Source organism: Scyliorhinus torazame, chromosome 21 (assembly GCF_047496885.1).
Source record: "Scyliorhinus torazame isolate Kashiwa2021f chromosome 21, sScyTor2.1, whole genome shotgun sequence".
Taxonomy (NCBI): domain Eukaryota; kingdom Metazoa; phylum Chordata; class Chondrichthyes; order Carcharhiniformes; family Scyliorhinidae; genus Scyliorhinus; species Scyliorhinus torazame.
Window position 1 is genome coordinate 57,453,746 of NC_092727.1, and position 21,747 is coordinate 57,475,492.

General features: G+C 48.8%; 1 protein-coding gene across 1 annotated transcript in view; it reads left to right on the forward strand.

Annotated features, from left to right (window-relative positions):
- Window positions 1–21,747, forward strand: part of LOC140398301 (G protein-activated inward rectifier potassium channel 4-like) — a 169,377-nt gene that overhangs the window by 20,892 nt on the left and 126,738 nt on the right. Inside the window, exon 2 of the mRNA XM_072486828.1 lies at window positions 6,543–6,593. The gene's annotated coding sequence lies outside the window, so the exon portion shown is untranslated. The remainder of the gene's footprint in view (window positions 1–6,542; window positions 6,594–21,747) is intronic.

Consider the following 21,747-nt stretch of genomic DNA (forward strand, 5'->3'; position numbering starts at 1 on the left):
CTCCGGCACCCCTGCTATTCTCAGGCCTGGATGGGCAGAGCAGCCTGCCCAAAATGGCGGGTTCCCCCGGCGGCGTCCACAGCTGGTCGCTGCCGGCGGGAACAGTGTGGGAACGCTGGGGGGGGGGGGGGGGGGGGGCGGCCTGCAGGGGAGGGGGGGTGGCCTCAAATGGGGTGTGGCCCGCGGTCGGTGCCCACCGATCGTCAGGCTGTCCTCTCTGAAGGAGGACCTCCTTTCTTCCGCAGCCCCGCAAGATCCGTCTGACATCTTCTTGCGGGGCGGACTCGGGGAGGACGGCAACCACGCATGCGCGGGTGTTGCCAATTATGTGGCGCCGGCCACGTCATGTATGCGGCGCTGCCTTTATGCGGCGCCAAAGCCTGGCGCGCGTAAATGACGGGATAGGGGCCGTTTCGCGCCGTCGTGAATCTCGACGGCGTTCACGACGGCGCAAACACTCTGCCTCCATTTCGGAGAATCCCGCCCCCAGAGTTTGAAAAGAGCCCTGCTGTACCCTAATCAAAGAGCAACCATTCTCTGGGTGTTGGTCTCTCATCCTCATACCTAGTGTCCCAGTCCCTGGGCTCTTATTGTTATCCAAAAAGCCTTTGGAAAGGGTGAAATATTTATTGGAAATAATCAAGGTCTTTTTCAGAGTTTCCAACATTATTGGTCCCTATACCTAAATCAATAAATGTCTTTAAATGCATCAGAAACTTTTTCTAAGTGCTCCCCAGGCACATTGCCAAACCAGTCCCCGCATTATGTAAATAAAACAATCCCCCCCCTCCATAAATCGGGCGAGGTCAACATGCTTAGATCTCAGCTGGATTCAGGGAGAGTTAACGATGCTGGAGTGAAAACAGCTCTGAGAAATTTTCCCCACTGAATTGGGTGGATAATAGTGATCCGATGCCTGACTAATGCTCTATGAGCTGCCTGATTGGAAAAATTACCTTCTCCCTAATATTTCTCCGGCATTGACTGTCTTGTGTAGATTAAACAAGTCTGCAGGATGAACGGAAATGAATTTCGTCCTGTGTCTCTCTGCCTGAAGATCTCTATGCAGCCTGGGTCCATGAGGTGGCAGTGTCGACTGGACAATTGCTTCCGTTGGAAGTTACTCATTCACCATTCATAACAATGGTGGCTTTTAAAACATAAAAAGCAGAACGGAAAATTTGATAAATAATTTCCTGAAATTTAGAATGACAATTTCTGCGGAGCAGGTCCTGAGGATATTTCTAAAGTGAAATCAATGCTCGACCTGGTTTGAAGCAGCTATGTGTGACGACAGATTCTCGTAATGTGGCAGGGACACCATGGGTGAAATTCTCCGGTATCGGCGCGATGTCCGCCGACCGGCGCCAAAAATGGCGCAAATCAGTCGGGCATCGCGCCGCCCCAAAGGTGCGGAATCCTCCGCATCTTGGGGGGCCCAGCCCTAACCTTGAGGGGCTAGGCCCACGCCGGACTGATTTCCGCCCCGCCACCTGGCGGAAAAGGCTTTTGGTGCCCCGCCAGCTGGAGCGGAAATGACATTGCCGGGGGGCGCATGCGCGGGAACGTTAGCGGCCGCTCACGGCATCCCCGCGCATGCGCTGTGGAGGGAGTCTCTTCCGCCTCCGCCATGGTGGAGACCGTGGCGAAGGTGGAAGGAAAAGAGTGCCCCCACGGCACAGGCCCGCCCGCGGATCGTTGGCCCCGATCGCGGGCCAGGCCACCCCCCGGGGCCAGATCGCCCCGCGGCCCCCCCAGGACCCCGGAGCCCGCCCGCGCCGCCTTGTCCCGCCGGTAAGAGAGGTGCTTTAATCCACGCCGGCGGGACAGGCATCCTAGCAGCGGGACTTTGGCCCATCCGGGCCGGAGAATCGCAGGGGGGGGGCCCGCCAATCGGCGCGGCGCGATTCCCGCCCCCGCCGAACCCCCAGCGGGGGGTCGGAGAATCTCACCCCAGATACTGAGTAGATGATGCACTGCATAATTCAAACCGTGAGCAGCCAAAACACAGTTCAGCTCCACAATGTAAACTACATATGTACACATCAACACAACGCTTACATAGGAGCCCAGCTCTTTCTACAGAGAGTGTTTGAGGGACAGTAACATTTGATATTTGCTTGCTTCAAGTAAGGGGTGGAACCGTGAAGTATCATTGGGGTGTACAAAATGGGCAAAGAGTTCTATTTTAAGGGACTGTTAAGGAGGATAGACAGATAGACTGGCAGAGAAAGTCAGATTGGGAATTCCGGAGCTGAGGAAAAAGACAGCTGAAAGCACGGCCATCAATAGTGGTCGAGTATAAAAACTGGCAAGTCATGCTATAGTTGTATAGAACCTTGGTAAGGCCGCACTTGGAATATTGCACACAATTCTGGTTGCCACACTACCAGAAGGACGTGGAGGCTTTGGAGAGGGTGCAGAGGAGGTTTACCAAGATGTTGCCTGGTCTGGAGAGTGTTAGCGATGTGGAGAGGCTGAATAGACTCGGACTGTTTTCATTAGAAAGACGGAGGTTGAGGGGTGACCTGATAGAGGTCTACAAGATTATGAGGGGCATGGATAGAGTGGATGGGCAGGCACTCTTTCCCAGGGTGGAGGGGTCCGTCACCAGGGGGCATAGGTTTAAGGTCCGTGGTGGTGAGTGCCTGGGGAGGTTGTGGAAGCAGACACACTAACGGCATTCAAAAGGCAGCTTGACAAACACATGGATAGGATGGGTATAGAGGGATACGGCACAAGGAAGTGCTGAGGGTTCTGGCCAAGGTTGGTATCATGACCGGTACAGGCTTGGAGAGCCGAAGGGCTTGTTCCTGTGCTGTATCGTTCTTTGTTCTTTGTTCTTTGGTTGATTAAAAGTGGAGATGCTGAAAGGGCCAGAGATAGGGAGGGGTGAGGCTGGAGGAGATTACAGACATAGGGAGGGGTGAGGCTGGAGGAGATTACAGAGATAGGGAGGGGTGAGGCTGGAGGAGATTACAGACATAGGGAGGGGTGAGGCTGGAGGAGATTACAGAGATAGAGAGGGGTGAGGCTGGAAGAGATTTCAGAGATAGGGAGGAGGGAGGCTGGAGGAGATTACAGAGATAGGGAGGGGTCAGACTGGAGGAGATTACAGAGATAGGGAGGAGTCAGACTGGAGGAGATTACAGAGATAGGGAGGGGTCAGGCTGGAGGAGATTACAGAGATAGGGAGGAGTGAGGCTGGAGGAGATTACAGAGATAGGGAGGAATGAGGCTGGAGGAGATTACAGAGATAGGGAGGGGTCAGGCTGGAGGAGATTACAGAGATAGGGAGGGGTGAGTCTGGAGGCGGTTACAGAGATAGGGAGGGGTCAGGCTGGAGGAGGTTACAGAGATAGGGAGGGGTCAGGCTGGAGGAGATTACAGAGATAGGGAGGGGTCAGGCTGGAGGAGATTTCAGAGATAGGGAGGGGCGAGGTTGGAGGAGATTACAGAGATAGGGAGGGGTGGGGCTGGAGGAGATTACAGAGATAGGGAGGGGCGAGGCTGGAGGAGATTACAGAAATAGGGATAGGGAGGAGTGAGGCTGGAGGAGATTACAGAGATAGGGAGGAGTGAGGCTGGAGGAGATTACAGAGATAGGGAGGGGTCAGGCTGGAGGAGATTACAGAGATAGGGAGTGGTCAGGCTGGAGGAGATTACAGAGATAGGGAGGAGTGAGGCTGGAGGAGATTACTGAGATAGGGAGGGGTGAGGCTGGAGGAGATTACAGAGATAGGGAGGGGTGAGGCTGGAGGAGGTTACAGAGATAGGGAGGGGTGGGGCTGGAGGCTATTACAGAGATAGGGAGGGGTGAGGCTGGAGGAGGTTACAGAGATAGGGAGGGGTGGGGCTGGAGGAGATTACAGAGATAGGGAGGAATGAGGCTGGAGGAGATTACAGAGATAGGGAGGAATGAGGCTGGAGGAGGTTACAGAGATAGGGAGGGGTGGGGCTGGAGGAGATTACAGAGATAGGGAGGAATGAGGCTGGAGGAGATTACAGAGATAGGGAGGGGTGAGGCTGGAGGAGATTACAGAGATAGGGAGGGGTGAGGCTGGAGGCTATTACAGAGATAGGGAGGGGTGAGGCTGGAGGAGGTTACAGAGATAGGGAGGGGTGGGGCTGGAGGAGATTACAGAGATAGGGAGGGGTCAGGCTGGAGGAGATTTCAGAGATAGGGAGGGGCGAGGCTGGAGAAGATTTCAGAGATAGGGAGGGGTCAGGCTGGAGGAGGTTACAGAGATAGGGAGGGGTCAGGCTGGAGGAGGTTACAGAGATAGGGAGGGGTCAGGCTGGAGGAGATTACAGAGATAGGGAGGGGTCAGGCTGGAGGAGATTACAGAGATAGGGAGGGGTCAGGCTGGAGGAGGTTACAGAGATAGGGAGGGGTCAGGCTGGAGGAGATTTCAGAGATAGGGAGGGGTCAGGCTGGAGGAGATTTCAGAGATAGGGAGGAGTGAGGCTGGAGGAGATTACAGAGATAGGGAGGGGTGGGGCTGGAGGAGGTTACAGAGATAGGGAGGGGTCAGGCTGGAGGAGATTTCAGAGATAGGGAGGGGTGAGGCTGGAGAAGATTACAGAGATAGGGAGGGGTCAGGCTGGAGGAGGTTACAGAGATAGGGAGGGGTCAGGCTGGAGGAGGTTACAGAGATAGGGAGGGGTCAGGCTGGAGGAGATTACAGAGATAGGGAGGGGTCAGGCTGGAGGAGATTTCAGAGATAGGGAGGGGTGAGGCTGGAGAAGATTTCAGAGATAGGGAGGGGTCAGGCTGGAGGAGGTTACAGAGATAGGGAGGGGTCAGGCTGGAGGAGATTTCAGAGATAGGGAGGGGTCAGGCTGGAGGAGGTTACAGAGATAGGGAGGGGTCAGGCTGGAGGAGGTTACAGAGATAGGGAGGAGTGAGGCTGGAGAAGATTTCAGAGATAGGGAGGCGTGAGGCTGGAGGAGATTACAGAGATAGGGAGGGGTCAGGCTGGAGGAGGTTACAGAGATAGGGAGGAGTGAGGCTGGAGAAGATTTCAGAGATAGGGAGGAGTGAGGCTGGAGGAGATTACAGAGATAGGGAGGAGTGAGGCTGGAGAAGATTTCAGAGATAGGGAGGAGTGAGGCTGGAGGAGATTTCAGAGATAGGGAGGGGTGAGGCTGGAGGAGATTACAAAGATAGGGAGGGGTCAGGCTGGAGGAGGTTACAGAGATAGGGAGGGGTGGGGCTGGAGGAGATTATAGAGATAGGGAGGGGTGAGGCTGGAGGAGATTACAGAGATAGGCAGGGGTCAGGCTGGAGGCGATTACTGAGAAACGGGGAGTGACACTGGCTCAAAATTTCCATATTCTGGTAAACTGCCTGACGAGGACAAAATTCAAAATGGAGCTAAAATGTGAGTTCTTACTAAAATATTTAATGAACATCCAACTGCTGGGAGGAAATTGATGCCCTGATCCATCTCACCTCCGTTAAAACAGCAAATTGGCAGATTTGAGATGAGGTGAGTTTGGGTTTGAAAAGACCGTTCCATTCTACCTGACCCAAACTTCTGTGACTATGTGTTCAACCTATCATTGTATTTAAATATAAACCTAAAGAAACAGATAACCGTCACTCAGGTTTAACCATATAATCTATTTTAAACGAGCTGGACTTCATTTCCTCGCTCTGGGAAACAACGGGATGAAAGTTAAAAATTATATTTTAAAAATAAGATAAAGAAATAGGCTGAATTCTCTGCCAGAGCAGCGGGAGCAGAGTTCACGAAGTGGCAAGAAATCCAGCGTCGGGCAAAAAACAGGATCAGCGCCTATCCAGACCCCCGCTGGCAGCGGCATCGGGGTTCACGCCCATGCCAGCAAGAGAATGCAAATGGGTTATTTAGACCCACTTACTTCCTTTAACGAGCCGGGCACCATATTCTCCACGCCCACGTAATTCTCCGGTCTTCTGGGCCCGGAGTCACATGGGCGAGAATTGGTGCAGGTATTTACAAACGTAGCCCAGACATGGTGGACCTCGCAATGGGCCAAGGGGGTAGCTCTTTAAGGGAGTTGACCCCAAAGTCCATCAGAGGGCCACCCACCCCCTCACAATGCAAATCCTGACCACCCCACCCCACTAGACCACCCACCATAGACCCCCAATTATAGAGGTAGCCCAATTACACAGTCCCCCACCAGAGACCCCCGAATTATAGTGACCCCCCCCAGAGACTTTCACGTAGTCAGCTGTGAAACTAACCAGTTAATTGCTGTAAGTGCTCTCGCTTTCTCTTTTTTTCTGGCGAAAGCACTTAACTGTCTTTGATGTGTTCCAGGAGCTGTCAATCATAGATAGACAATTATACACATTGTGTTAGTTTCACAGCTGGGTACTTGAAAGTCACTCAAGGTGAAGGGAGGTGAATTAAACAACGCAGGCAGCTGGGTGTGTGTGGAAGCTGTCAATTAAAATGTAATTAAAGCAATTTCACAGGAATATGAATGGAAGGCTTGCAGATCAAAGATCTGAGGGGTTTAAACCCAGCTAATTGGTTTTCTCTTTACAGGAACTGACAATTGCTGCTTCCTCTGCCTGAGCCAACGGGTGTATTGCACAGGTGAGTTTTAAAGCAGTGAACCTTTTCACTGCCTCCATCTGGACTGCTCTCTAGCTTCCAGACAGGGGTCTCTCTTATGGGGGGCTTCCAGGCAGGGGTCTATCTTATGGGGGGGTCTCTGGTTAGGGTCTGTGTAATGGGGGTCTCTGGTGGGCATCTCTGTAATTGGGGGTCTCTGTAATTGGGGGAATCTCTGGTGGGGGGAGGAATAGGATCACCCTCGTGCTGTCGTGGGGGGGGGTAACCCAGAAAATCTCAGGAGGGGCGGAATGGCGTTGTGGGGGTGCCCAGCTGCCGGATCTCCCAATCGTGCTGCCCGGCAACCCAATTGCAGGATTCACTCAGGAATTCCTCGCAATACCCGTCATGCATAAATTGCAAGGCAAGAGATTGTGAATCGCTTCCAGATTTGTACACCCAGCACGAGCGCAAAGTAGGTGATATTCATCTCCGGCAGAAGTCTTCCAAAGGAAGAATCCCGGCCAATGTCTTTATGAAGGAATAAGCTAAGATATTTGTCCTCCAAGAATGGGGGCTCAAGTGAGATTGGGATTAAAGCTGAAAATCGGACCACAAAAAATATTTCTATTCAGTGATTTATTTGAATTCCTTATAACAAAAGATTTTATTCAACACTTCACTTAGTAGGGCAGTACGGTGGCGCAGTGAGTAGCACTGCTGCCTCACAGCGCCGAGGTCCCAGGTTCGATCACGGCTCTGAGTCACTGTTCGTGTGGAGTTTGCACATTCTCCCCGTGTTTGCGTGGGTTTCGCCCCCACAACCCAAAGATGTGCAGGGTAGGTGGATTGGCCACGCTAAATCGCCCCTTAATTGGAAGAAATGAATTGGGCACTCTAAATTTTTTTTAAAACACTTCACTTAGTTACGTCCATTCAAACAATTATATTAATTAGCATTTTTAATCCTACAAATATGAAACATAAATACTTAAATTGCACAAAATTGTTCTGTGCAAAGACATTATTTGACAACAAAACAAGACTCACAAGGTGTTTACTTTCATTTTCTTAATTTTACTTGGCTTGACACTAGTTTAATTAAATTTATAGCGTGGGATTCTCCGCCCAGCTCCAAGAAACGCGATTGGGTGGAAAATCGCGCGTGAGCCGAAAATCGTGCCAACGGAATGCCATGCTCCAGTGCCTCGACAGCGGTGACAATGCATTCTACTCTGCATGTACAGTTAACACTGTTGTCATATCATTAACAGGCCTGACCCTGTATTCTTCAGTGCCTCCTCGAAGCTCTACCTCCGCCAGGAGGGATTACTGGTGGCAAGGTTCACTTGTGGTTTTAAAAATCGTGGTTGCCAAGGGAGAGAGGAGGTAGGACATGTTACCAGAGGCGCGACTGTGGGCTGCCAGTCCTGCCGCTGGCAGGGCTGGCTGGGAGGTGCGTCTGCCAGGGCTGGGGGATGATCAGGGGATGGGCCATGGGGTTGATGTGAAACCCCCCCCCCCCCCCCACCCGGGACCGAGGTGTCCAGGCATGGACAGCGCCCTGCAAGGCAGCCATCTTGCTGCGCACTCCACTGAATGCCCACCGTGGCCCGTGGTTGCGCAGATTGACACCTGCCGCATGGGTGCCCCCAGCCCACAATCCCTGCAATCCTCCGCTCAACTCCACCAACCCCACGGTTAACCAGCTGGCAGGGCACATGCGGTTCACACATGGAGGATGCCCACAGTAGCCCCTACAGGAGGGTGCCGGATGGGGGGGGCCGCAGAGTGTACCTTTGGCATATGGGTAGGGCCAGCCAGCGGTACCCCTGCCAGCAGGGACAGGTGCCGAGGCCAGAGGCCTGCGCTGTACCGGACACCAATGGAGTCAGGGGTGCGGTGTGTAGAGCAGAGTGCTGGGGGATCAGCCAGGGTTGTTGTGGGGCTGGGAGGGAACATATGGGTGCAGGGGCTGTACAGTGCATGTCTGGGACACTGGAATACACTCCTTGATAACATGCCTGCCTTTCAACCCCTGCAGACAATGGATGTCAGAATCCAGCCAGGAATGGTGGCCTTCATCCTAGGCACCGCAGCCCTGGGAGATGCACTGAGGTTGTATGAGCACAGGCTGCCTGAGGAAGATCCTGCAGCAGCGGAACCTGTTCCAGAGGAACAGGTTATCCATTTTGGTAGGAATAACAGCAAAAGGGATTATTATTTAAATGATAAATTATTAAAGCATGCTGCTGTGCAGAGAGACCTGGGTGTGCTAGTGCATGAGTCGAAAAAGTTGGTTTAGAGGTGCAACAGGTGATTAAGAAGGTAAATGGAGTTTTGTCCTTCATTGCTAGAGGGCTGGTTATGCTGCAATTGTTAGTGAGGCCACACCTGGAGTATTGTGTTCAGTTTTGGTCTCCTTACCTGAGAAAGGACGTACTTTCGCTGGAGGGTGTGCAGAGGAGATTCACTAGGTTAATCCGAGAGCTGAAGGGTTTGGATTACAAGGAGAGGTTGGGTAGACTGGGACTGTACTCGTTGGAATTTAGAAGAATGCGGGGGGGATCTTATAGAAACACATAAAATTATGAAGGGAATAGATGGGATAGATGTGGGCAGGTTGTTTCCACTGGTGGGCGAAAGCAGATCTAGGGGGCATAGCCTCAAAATAAGGGGAAGTAGATTTAGGACTGAGTTTAGGAGGAACTTCTTCACCCAAAGGGTTGTGAATCTATGGAATTCCTTGCCCAGTGAAGCAGTTGAGGCTCCTTCATTAAATGCTTTTAAGATAAAGATAGATAGTTTTTTGAAGAATAAAGGGATTAGGGGTTATGGTGTTCGGGCCGGAAAGTGGAGCTGAGTCCACAAAAGATCAGCCATGATCTCATTGAATGGCAGAGGAGGCTCGAGGGGCCAGATGGCCTACTCCTGCTCCTAGTTCTTATGTTCTTATGTTCTTATATCATGCACACTGCACCCGATATGCAGGCGGGAAACACAACACCTCCATCCTGACACACTCAACAGTTCCTGGCACCTTGGAGATGCACCATGGGTGAGGGGTTGGTTCCTGGACGACAGGGGTTATTCGCTGCGGTTATGGCTGATGACACCAAATGGAGGCCACAGTCCGATGCTGAGACCTCCGACAACAGCGCCCATGCCGCGACCAGGAGCATGATCGAGCGGTGCAGCAGTAACCTGAAGATGCGGTTCAGGTGCCTGGAGTGCCCTGGAGGGGCCCTCCACTACAGCGCTAGGAGAATCTCCCACATCATGGTGGCCTGCTGCGTTCTCCACAACACTGGACAGTGGAAGGGCGATGTGCCGGAGGAGGAGGATGAACACTAGGCCTTATCCGACAAGGAGAATGTGGAGGATGACCTGTACTGGTAGGGCATGGGGCCCAGTACCGGTGCGCAAGGGACACACTAATCGCATTCAGGTTCACCTACTAGGGGGCCTGTCCCATGGCACAAACATCCCATCACACCCTCACACCTCCACAAACCCCCCCAACCCCGCCACCGGGCTGACAACCCCCTCCTGGTCATCATCATCCCCCATCCCATGGACTAGATCTGCAGTTTCTGCCAACCGTGGTTAGTGCCAGGGACACAGTACTGCCTACTCACCCTGACCGTCCTGAGGAGATCATGCAGCTTCTTCCGGCATTGCTGTCCAGCCCTGGCTGTGGGGGCAATGGCATTCACTTCCTTTGCCACCTGCACCCAGCCCAGTGCATGGCGATGGGCGGCAGCCTCCTTCATACCCCGGGGAACAGGGTGCCCTGCCTCTCCTCCACGGTGCCAGAGGTTCTTGAGCACCGGTGAACCGGTGTGCGCTCTCCATGCTGCCATTTTGTTGTCTGGGATGAGTGTGTGTGGGGAGTGGAGTGCTGATATGCAGATGTAACTTGTTGGCCTCTCGAGTGGTAATCCCTACCCCAGCGAATCGGACACCGTTTGTCATTGGAATCGATCGGGTTCCACGTGGCGCTGGTGCTAGCCCATTAATGGATCCTGAATTGCTCCTGAACCGACGCCAATTCAATTCTCATAGACATCCACCGAGACAGTCCCGGCGTCAACACTTGGGGCTGGATTCTCCCCGGCAGGATTCTCCGTTGCGCTGGCAACGCATCCACACCTGGGGATTTCCCGACGGTGTGGGGCTGCCCACAATGGAAAACCGCATTGGCCAGTTGATTGGACGCAGAATCCCACTGCCTGTGGGGGCGCGCTGCACCAGAAAGCTGGAGCGGCGGGATGGAGAATTCCACCCAGGGTCTCTGAAACGGAGAATCCCGTATGTGATTTTTACTAATCACTCTCTGCATCATCAATGTCACTCTCAAAATCCTCAGGATCAAAATCTACATCCACATTTATTCATCCCAGGAACGATGACTCTGATATTTTATATTAAAATGAACTTATTCTTAACACTGTATTCGCCACATAACATCAAAGAAAGAGCTTAAACAGTTCATAGAATTCATAGAATTCACAGTGCAGAAGGAGGCCATTCGGCCCATCGAGTCTGCACCGGCTCTTGGGAAGAGCACCCTACCCAAGGTCCACACCTCCACCCTATCCCCATAACCCAGTAACCCCACCCAACACTAAGGGCAATTTTGGACACTAAGGGCAATTTATCATGGCCAATTCACCTAACCTGCACATCTTTGGACTGTGGGAGGAAACCGGAGCACCCGGAGGAAACCCACGCAGACACGGGGAGAACGTGCAGACTCCGCACAGACAGTGACCCAAGCCGGGAATCGAACCTGGGACCCTGGAGCTGTGAAGCAATTGTGCTGCCCACAATGCTACCGTGCTGCCGTTCTTCAATTAAAGGAAAATTTTAACTTATGCCTTAAATCTTCGCTATAAATATTCCACCCAAGCAACTAATGGTATCAAATGCCACTGCAGGTTACTTGTTTATCTCTATATAAAATGATTTGAAAGAGAACATTTCAAGAGCAGATCCAGTTCACTTCTGCATTGTCAGATTGTTCTGCTCAATCTATCAGCATTTGGCAAAACTGCAAGCTCTAGACAGACCTGGCTCCTGCCATTAATTAGATCATCTGCATCCCACTAAAATGGTCCATAACCTGCTGAGCTGTAACTAAACACAATCCCTAAAATTATCAGTAAATCTCCAGCAATCAAAATAGTATCGCATTAGCTATAACTTCCTTGCAGTGTTAATGTAAGCCTACTTGTGACAATAATAAAGATTATTATTACTATTATCTATATGTAGCAAGTAAATGGTTAGAAACCATGGTTACCTCACTTTTTACACTTTAGTAGACACACTGTATGTATGTATGTTAAATCAGGGTTTTTTAATTACATTGCTGCCACGAATATTAAATTCATTTTATAACAATTTCTACATTCACTACAAGTGGGTCAGGTGGATCACTTAAAGCTGGCAACTGTATTTGCCATGTTTATACAATATATTTCTGGTGATGCTCTTTTTCCACTTCGCTGCACTGTAATATGCACACTCCTCTGATCTATGCTGATATCATATTCCGGATCTGACTGATAATTATGGTATATATATCGTATGGCTGAGGGAGCTGTTACAGTTTGATGTCGAGTTTAACAACCCATTCAATGGCTTCAGTGGATGCAGTGTGAATGGTTGTGATGCCATCAGGAATGGGCCTCTCAGGGCAGGAGTTCAGTATGTGACTGAATCTCCAGCTTGAATGGCCACAGTCACATTTTGAGCCGTTCCCCATGTTCCATTTGTGGAGCAGGTGGCCATATCTTCCATGCCCCATCCTCAAGCATCTGAGGGTTGTCCCGGTTTTTCATGAAATCTTGAAACCAATCAGTCCAGTTACCAGATCACATGATTGGTGATGTTTGCCATCAGCCAGGAGGTGTGCCATCAGGAAGTGGGGCTTATGTCAGTTTGTAGATTGTGGTGTGTGTTCCAGTAGGGGCTCGAGGATTTCAGACGCGTGAATCGGGATTTTCTGAGCTTCATTTTCAATGGGATTGCTTTGTTAGCTGTCAGTTGGTGGTGGTCTTTGAGGAAGATGTTTTTAACCACGGAGATCAAGAGGTCCAATGTGTGCTAGCACAGGAAACCGCTCAAACTATGTTGGTCTGACCACCCCAGAAATAATTCTCATGATTTTCCGGAGGTGGATATCCACGACATTTGTGTGATGGCTCCTGAGGCAAATTGAGCAGGAGTATCCTGCTGTTGAGTAGACCAGAGTCAGTGCATCGTGTGTTAGCTCTGCTGTTCCAGGTGGTATGATTTAATATTGTTTATTATTATGAGAGGAACATAGATGAATTCCTTGTGGCAGAATTCTGTAGAAGAGTTGAGAGTCTCGACAGGGGAAACTTTGCTCAGAGGTTGGCCACACTCAGCTGTGGAGTGGGTGGAGGATGTTGATGTGACAGACGCTGAGATACACAGTTTGCTCCAGGAGGAAATGGTGAGACTGCTGCTTGCATAGGAACTAAACAGTAGAATAACTGAACTTTGCAACTGAAGGAAAAGGTCCCAGAGACTGAAAGCTGCACATGACTTAACAGATTTCAAAAAAAGGGGGATGCCTCAGAACCAGAGTTATCAGCCTGACCTCCCTCTTGGAAAGAGAACCGAGTTTTCAGTGAAGATAATTGTGTTACAGTAACTTGATTTAATTTCTTTTTGAAGAAGTTAGTCGGTTAGTGGATGAGAATAATTTGGTTGGCAATGCCAGGACAGTGAGAAAACCTTTAAGAAGGTTCCTCACACTAGATTAATTTACAAGATTGTGTGCTATGAGTGGAAAGATGATATGCTGCATCAGGAATTGGCTCCAATTGTCTGGACAAAAACGTTCCTAGTAAATGATTGTGGCTCTATTAGGAGGCAGGTTATGAGTGATGCCCCCAAGGACTGGTGGTTCGGCCCACCACCCTTCACTGCTTTTATTAATGACATGGGAATGGACTTTTAATAAGATTGGAGATGACACTGACAATTGTTAAAGGTTAAAATTATAACAAAAAAGCACAGAAGCAATAGGAACAAGAGCATTTGGCCTCTCAAGTCTGCTCTGCCAGTCAATAAGATCATAGCTGATCAGATCATGGCCTCAACTTCATTTTCCTGTCTGTTCCTCTCTCTCTCTATCTCTCTCCCCGCCCCCCCCTGCCCCCCGCCCAAGTAGTAAGGGGTAAGTAGTAATTACACTTAATTTCAGGGCTAATTTCAAGATCAATTAGTTCTTTACTCCATATGGTAATACCAGGTATTGCGGTACCTGAGAGGTGGATGACCATTGGCTAGACCCAGGAATCTACCATTGGCTGATGTACACAGCTCCGCCCTGAGAGGTGGAGTATAAGAACCGATGCCATCCCAGCAGCCTTCACTTTCTGTATCGAAGCTGCTGGGGAACAGTTCTAGCAGATTAAAGCCTATTAGTTATGCCTCACCTTGTCTCGAGAGTAATTGATTGCGCATCACTCCAGAAACTAAAAGCTGCTCTTTTGATTGTTCCAGTTTAATTGCATTCCTGAAACAGGAGTCAGCTGAATCACACTCAGCTGTCGCTGGTTAATTGTGCAACTGGTTTAAACCAGTTTTTGAGGCATATAAAAGGAAGCCACTCAGTGCTACTTGGCTAAACAAGCGTGCTTTTGGAGTTAGGTGAAACTGGGAGAAGGTGAAAATAAAAAGGTCTCAGTGTCATGTCTCTCGAGCTTCATAAACACCAAGGTTGGATTTCTGTTCTCACTGCCTTCACAGTTGGTAAGGTAGGAGGAGTAAAGTTAGCAGAAGCGAGGTCATAATAATCTATCAGTGTCCCAAGCAGGTTTACATTAACACTGCAATGAAGTTACTGTGAAAAGCCCCAAGTTGCCACGTTCCGGTGCCTGTTTAGGTACACAGAGGGAGAATTCAGAATGTCCAATTTATCTAACTAGCATATCTTTTGGGACTTGTGGAGGAAACCGGAGCACCTGGATGAAACCCATGCAGACACAGGAAGAATGTGCAGACTCCGCACAGACCGTGACCCCAGGGAGAATGTGCAGACTTCGCACAGACAGAAACCCAAGTGATAATCGACCTTGGAGCTATGAAGCAACAGTGTTAGCTACTGTGCTGCCCAGGAAGTAGTATTCTTATGTAGCATAATGATGAAATGAAAATTGCTTATTGTCACAAGTAGGCTTCAAATGAAGTTACTGTGAAAAGCCCCTAGTTTGTTTGTTAATGTTTGTTAAAAAGGGATAAATAAGGGTAGTCATGGCATGCACGCATGCTCCTGAGCTATGTGGTAAATCATGGAAGCTTCAGTTGTTCCTGGTGACCACGTGTGCAGGAAGTGTGTCCAACTGAAGCTACTGGCGAACCACATTTTAGAGCGGGAACTGACGGTGGATTCACTTGTGGAGCATCCGTGATGCTGAGCATGTCATGGATAGCATGTTCAGTGAGGTGGTCACTGCAGGTGAGGATTGCAGGCAAAAAGGGCATGGGTGACCACCGACAGAGTAGAGGAAGGCAAGTAGTGCAGGAGTACAATTACAAGGGGGCACCAGTTCAAGGTGAGGGTGGAAGGTTCAGTGGAGATGTGCGGGGGAAGTTTTTATTACACAGAGGGTGGTGGTGGCGTGGAATGCACTGCCAAATGAGGTGGTTGAGGCAGATACATTAGTGACCTTTAAGACTTATCTGGATAAGCACATGAACAGGTGGTTGGTCTAGATTGTAGCCACTTAAAATGGCTAACTCCCGATTTAAAATGGCGAACGGCAAAGTCTGATGGGAAAGTCAGCCAACAGGACACAAACGAGCAGCTGCAGGTTGACTGTATATTTACCTCTGGAAAGGCCAGACAAGATCAATACCAGCAACCATCAGCATAACAAAACACCAGCCATCTGCATATTAATGAGCAATCCCCAGGAACAATGAGCAACATTTAGAAACATAAAGCAAAACCAGACTCTTTGGCGCCAGCAGGAGCCTACACAAAAGGAGGTGAACGAACACCTCAAGACCGCCCATCCATCAGGGAACCGCTCCAGCATTGGAGAAAATCGAACCAAGCGATTGGGACAAAGTCCAATCACTTGGGACCAGGTACAGGGTCCGACTCGAAAAGCAGGAAGCCCCTGTGGACTATAAGAATTGAGCCCCAAGTTCAAGGCGCTCTCTTCCAACCCTCTTCCACCTCTCTTCAACCGCTTGCAGCTTTCTTCACTCTTCAACAGCCGCTCAGAATTGTAAGTCTTACTTCAACGCTCGCTACGAGATAGGCGCTCCTAGCTACCAATCTGTACCAACTTCGAATCCCGCAGACTCAGAACTCGAACGAAAGGCCATTCATTTCCCTGACCTGGTGGGCCAGTTCCAAGTTAAGTATAGGCCTGGTAGTTGTAGAAGTAGCTTAGACGTAGAATTTGTGCATGAGTAGTGATTACTGTGTATAATAAATGTGCTTTGATTTAAATCTTACTAAGCGGTGTATTGGATTATTGATCATTACTCGGACTTGAACCACGTGGCGGTATCATAACGATACCTGGCGACTCAAGAGCAAAGGTGATAAAACAGAGCAATTAAACTAAGGCAAGAGTTAGCAACAAGATAGAACACGTGATCGGCGCAGGCGTGGAAGGCTGAAGGGCCTGTTCCTGTGCTGTATCGTTCTTTGAGTCCATGTGGCCATCCCCCTTTCTAACAGATATACCATTTTGGATACTGTTGGGATGATGGCTGTTTAGGGACAAGCAGTGGCAACCAACTTCATGACACCATGGTGGGTTTGCTGCACGAGAGGAGGAAGAACATCACGGCTATAGTGATGGGGGTTTCAATTGTAAGGGGAACAGACTAGCATTTTCTGTGGCTGCAAAAGAGACTCCATTATGGTATGTTGCCTCCCTAGTGCCAGGGCCAGGGTGTCATTGAATGGCTGCAGGGTATTCTGAAAAGGGAGGGGGGGCTTAAAAAGCAAGACCCAGAAGTAATATCTGGATTACTTATGGTGCCACGTGATTGAGTATAGAAATAGGGGGTTAGTCCAGATGAATGTCTGGCTGGAGAAACATATCAGGAGGGAGGGCTTTAGATTTCTGGGACATTGGAACCATTGAGGGGGATGGTGAGACCTGTACAAGGTGGATGGTTTGCACCTGAACCAAAAGGGACCAGTGTCCTTGCAGGGAGGTTTGCTGTTGGAGAGAATTCAAACTAACTTAGCAGGGGGCTAGAATTCTGAGAGAAGGTTCAGCAGGGATAGATGTGCAGACAAAATTGGGAGAGACCATCAAGTGAGTCAAAAAGGCATGGAATGTCTAGACCAGTTAAGTCACGAGGGGTTTGGCAAGATTGGATGGTATTTATTTTAATTCAAGGAGTCTGACGAACAGACGAGTTGAGGGCACAAATTAAAACACGAGCATATGATGTCATTGCTGTCAATGAGACATGGTTGAGAGAGGGGCAGGATTGGCAGCTCAATATTCCAGGATCTTCCGGTGAGATAGGGAAGGAGGGGGTATCACAATTTTGATCAGGGAATCAATTAAAGCAATAAGGAGGGACGGCATCTTGGAAGGATTGCAAAGATGATTCTGGATAGGAGCAAAAGCAACAGGGTAGTTGTATGGGGAACTTTAACTTTCCAAATATTGACTGGAAACGCTATAGTTTGAGTACTTTAGATGGGTCCGTTTTTGTCCAATGTGTGCAGGAGGGTTTCCTGACACAATATGTAGATAGGCCAACGAGAGGCGAGGCAGTATTGGATTTGGTACTGGGTAATGAAACAGGACAGGTGTTAGATTTGGAGGTAGGTGAGCACTTTGGTGATAGTGACCACAATTCGATTACGTTTACTTTCGTGATGGAAAGGGATAGGTATATACCGCAGGGCAAGAGTTATATCTGGGGGAAAGGCAATTATGATGCAATGAGGCAAGACTTAGGATGCATCGGATGGAGAGGAAAACTGTAGGGGATGGGCACAATGGAAATGTGGAGCTTGTTCAAGGAATAGCTACTGCGCGTCCTTGATAAGTATGTACCTGTCAGGCAGGGAGGAAGTGGTCGAGCAAGGGAACCGTGGTTTACTAAGGCAGTCGAAACACTTGTCAAGAGGAAGAAGGAGGCTTATGTAAAGATGAGACATGAAGGTTCAGTTAGGGCGCTCGAGAGTTACAAGTTAGCTAGGAAGGACCTAAAGAGAGAGCTAAGAAGAGCCAGGAGGGGACATGAGAAGTCTTTGGCAGGTAGGATCAAGGATAATCCTAAAGCTTTCCATAGATATGTCAGGAATAAAAGAATGACTAGGGTAAGAGTAGGGCCAGTCAAGGACAGTAGTGGGAAGTTCAGCTTGGAGTCCAAGGAGATAGGAGAGGTGCTAAATGAATATTTTTCGTCAGTATTCACACAGGAAAAATACAATGTTGTCGAGGAGAATACTGAGATTCAGGCTACTAGACTAGAGGGCTTGGGGTGCATAAGGAGGAGGTGTTAACAATTCTGGAAAGTGTGAAAACAGATAAGTCCCCTGGGCCGGATGGGATTTTCCGAGGATTCTCTGGGAAGCTAGGGAGGAGATTGCTGAGCCTTTGGCTTTGATCTTTAAGTCATCTTTGTCTACAGGAATAGTGCCAGAAGACTGGAGGATAGCAAATGTTGTCCCCTTGTTCAGGAAGGGGAGTAGAGACAACCCCGGTAACTATAGACCAGTGAGCCTTACTTCTGTTGTGGGCAAAATCTTGGAAAGGTTTATAAGAGATAGGGTGTATAATCACCTGGAAAGAAATAATTTGATTAGAGATAGTCAACACGGTTTTGTGAAGGGTAGGTCGTGCCTCACAAACCTTATTGAGTTCTTTGAGAAGGTGACCAAACAGGTGGATGAGGGTAAAGCAGTTGATGTGGTGTATATGGATTTCAGTAAAGCGTTTGATAAGGTTCCCCACGGTAGGCTACTGCAGAAAATACGGAAGCATGGGATTCAGGGAGATTTAGCAGTTTGGATCAGAAATTGGCTTGCCGGAAGAAAACAAAGGATGGTGGTTGATGGGAAGTGTTCAGACTGGAGTCCAGTTACCAGTGGTGTACCACAAGGATCTGTTTTGGGGCCACTACTGGGCTAATGGTAAGATTCTTGGCAGTGTGGATGAGCAGAGAGATCTCGGTGTCCATGTACATAGATCCCTGAAAGTTGCCACCCAGGTTGAGAGTGTTGTTAAGAAGGCGTACGGTGTGTTAGCTTTTATTGGTAGAGGGATTGAGTTTCGGAGCCATGAGGTCATGTTGCAGCTGTGCAAAACTCTGGTGTGGCCACATTTGGAGTATTGCGTGCAATTCTGGTCGCCGCATTATAGGAAGGATGTGGAAGCATTGGAAAAGGTGCAGAGGAGATTTACCAGAATGTTGCCTGGTATGGAGGGAAGATCTGATGAGGAAAGGCTGAGGGACTTGAGGCTGTTTTCGTTAGAGGGAAGAAGATTAAGGGGTTACTTAATTCAGGCATACAAGATGATCAGAGGATTGGATAGGGTGGACAGTGAGAGCCTTTTTCCTCGGATGGTGATGTCTTGCACGAGGGGACATAGCTTTAAATTGAGCGGAGATAGATATAAGACAGATGTCAGAGGTAGGTTCTTTACTCAGAGAGTAGTAAGGGCGTGGAATGCCCTTCCTGCAACAGTAGTGGACTTGCCAACACTAAGGGCATTCAAATGGTCACTGGATAGACATGTGGACGATAAGGGAATAGTGTAGATGGGCTTTAGAGTGGTTTCACAGGTCGGCGCAACATCGAGGGCCGAAGGGCCTGTACTGCGCTGTAATGTTCTATGTTCTATGTGACAGAACAGTGGGACCCATTCAAGAAGGAAATAGGGAGAGTACAGGGCCAACATGTTCCAATCAAGGAAAAGGGTGGAACCAACAAACCGAGTGAACCCTGGATATCGAGGGATATAAAGCATTGGATAAGGTGAAAAGGGGAGGCTTATGGAAGATATCAAGGGCTCAAAACAGCAGAAACCCTAGAATGCGCAAAAGCGAATTTTAGGAGCGAAAAAAAGGACCTGAAAGGATGCTGGCAGGTAAAATACAAAGTTGATTAACATTAAGAAGGTTAACTAGGATAAGAAGGTTAACTAGGGAAAGAGTAAGGCCCATTAAAGATCGCAGTGGTAATTTGTGTGTAGAGCTTGATGATGTAGGTAGAGTTCAAACTGAATACTTTGTGTCAGTGTTCACTCGTGAGGGATGATGTGGGTATAGAAATCGGGAAGAAGGACTGTGATAAAATTAAATAGATTAACATCGACAGAGAGGAGGTTCTGAGTGGTCTGGTAGGCTTAAAAGTAGACAAATTTCCAGGGCCAGATGAAATGTATCCCAGGCTGTTGAAAGAGACGAGGGAGGAAATAGCAGGAGTTCGGACAATAATTTGTAATTCCTCTCTGGCCACAGGTGAGGTGCGGGAGGACTGGAAGAGGATATGGATGGGCTGGTCAGATAGGCTGATCAGTGGCAAATGGAATTCAATTCCGATTAAGTGCGAGGTGATGGACTTGGGCATGACAAGCAAGGCAAGGGAATACATGATGAACGGCAGGACCCTGAGAAGCACCAAGGATCAGAGGGACCTTGGTGTGCATGTACACTGGTTCCTTAAGGTAGCAGAGCAGGTGCACACAGTGGTTAGGAAGGCATATGGTATACTTGCCTTCATTAGCCGAGACGTTGAGTTTAAGAGCAGGGAGGTTACTCTGTAACTGAATAAAAGGTTGGTTAGCCAGAGTATTGTGTGAAGTCCTCGGATCCACATTACAGGAGGGAAATGATAGCACCGGAAAGGGTGCAGAGGAGATTTACGAGGATGTTTCCTGGGTTGGAGAGTTTTAGCTATAAAGAGAGATTGGTAGATTGGGGTTGCTTTCCTTGGAGCAGAAGAAACTGAGGGGGTACATGATTGAGATGTATATGAAGGGCTGGTTTAGCACAGTGGGCTAAACAGTTGACTTGTAATGCAGAACAACGCCAGCAGCATGGGTTCAATTCCTGTACCGGCCTCCCCGAACAGGCGTCGGAATGTGGTGACTAGGGGCTTTTCACAGTAACTTCATTGAAGCCTACTTATGACAATAAGTGATTATTATTATTAAAATTATGATATAGTAGGCAGGAAGAAGAATTTCCCCTTAATGGAGGGATCAATGACCAGGGGGCATAGATTTAAGGTAAGAGACAAGAGGTTTAATGGGATGCAAGGAATAACCTTTTTACCCAGAGGGTGGTGGGAGCCTGGAACTCGCTGCCTGGAAGGGTGGTGGGGACATAGACCCTCATAACATTTAACAAGTATTTAGATGTGAACTTGCAATGCCTGCATATACAAGGCCATGGGCTAAGAGCTGTAAAATGGGAGTAGTTAGGTGATTTTTTTTCCCCTTGACTTCCCTGTAGATCAAAAATCTGTCAAACACAACCTTGAATATATTCAATGACCCAGCCTCCACTGCTCTCTGAGGAAGAGAATTCCAAAGATTTGCACCCCTCTGAAAGAAGAAATTCCTCTTCATCTCCACTTTAAATAGGAGACCTCTTATTCTGAAATTATGTCCCTTAATTCCCACAAGAGGAAACATCCCCTCCGAATCTACCCTGTCAAACCCATCAGCCCCCTCAGAATCTCATCTGCTTAATTATAGAGGAGTGCATTGAGGTGCACTGAGAGTTAAGGCCAAATAATGGAAAATGGCATTCAGCATTGCACCGTGATAGGTAGGACTAAAAGAATATACTACAATTTACAGGGAACTAAAACACAAGAGAGAGAAGAAGGCTTGTGCTATTGTATACAGACCACTCCAGCTTCATCACATAGGCAGAAATGCTGTCACTAAAACAAATATTGTTGGGTTGTATTAATAGAACAATTCAATGAAAGTCAGAGGTCCTTGTACATGTCCTTGCTCAGACCACATCTAGATATTATGCCCCCCCCCCCCTTGTATTTGGGAGTAATATCATGGCCTTAATGGAAAGGAATCAGAAGAATCATCCCTAGTTCAAAGCACTAATTACTCAACAAAAACAGCAATCTACTAATGACTGGACTATGAGATATTTTTGTGATGTTGGTTTGAGGGTTAAAGATTGATTAGGCCAC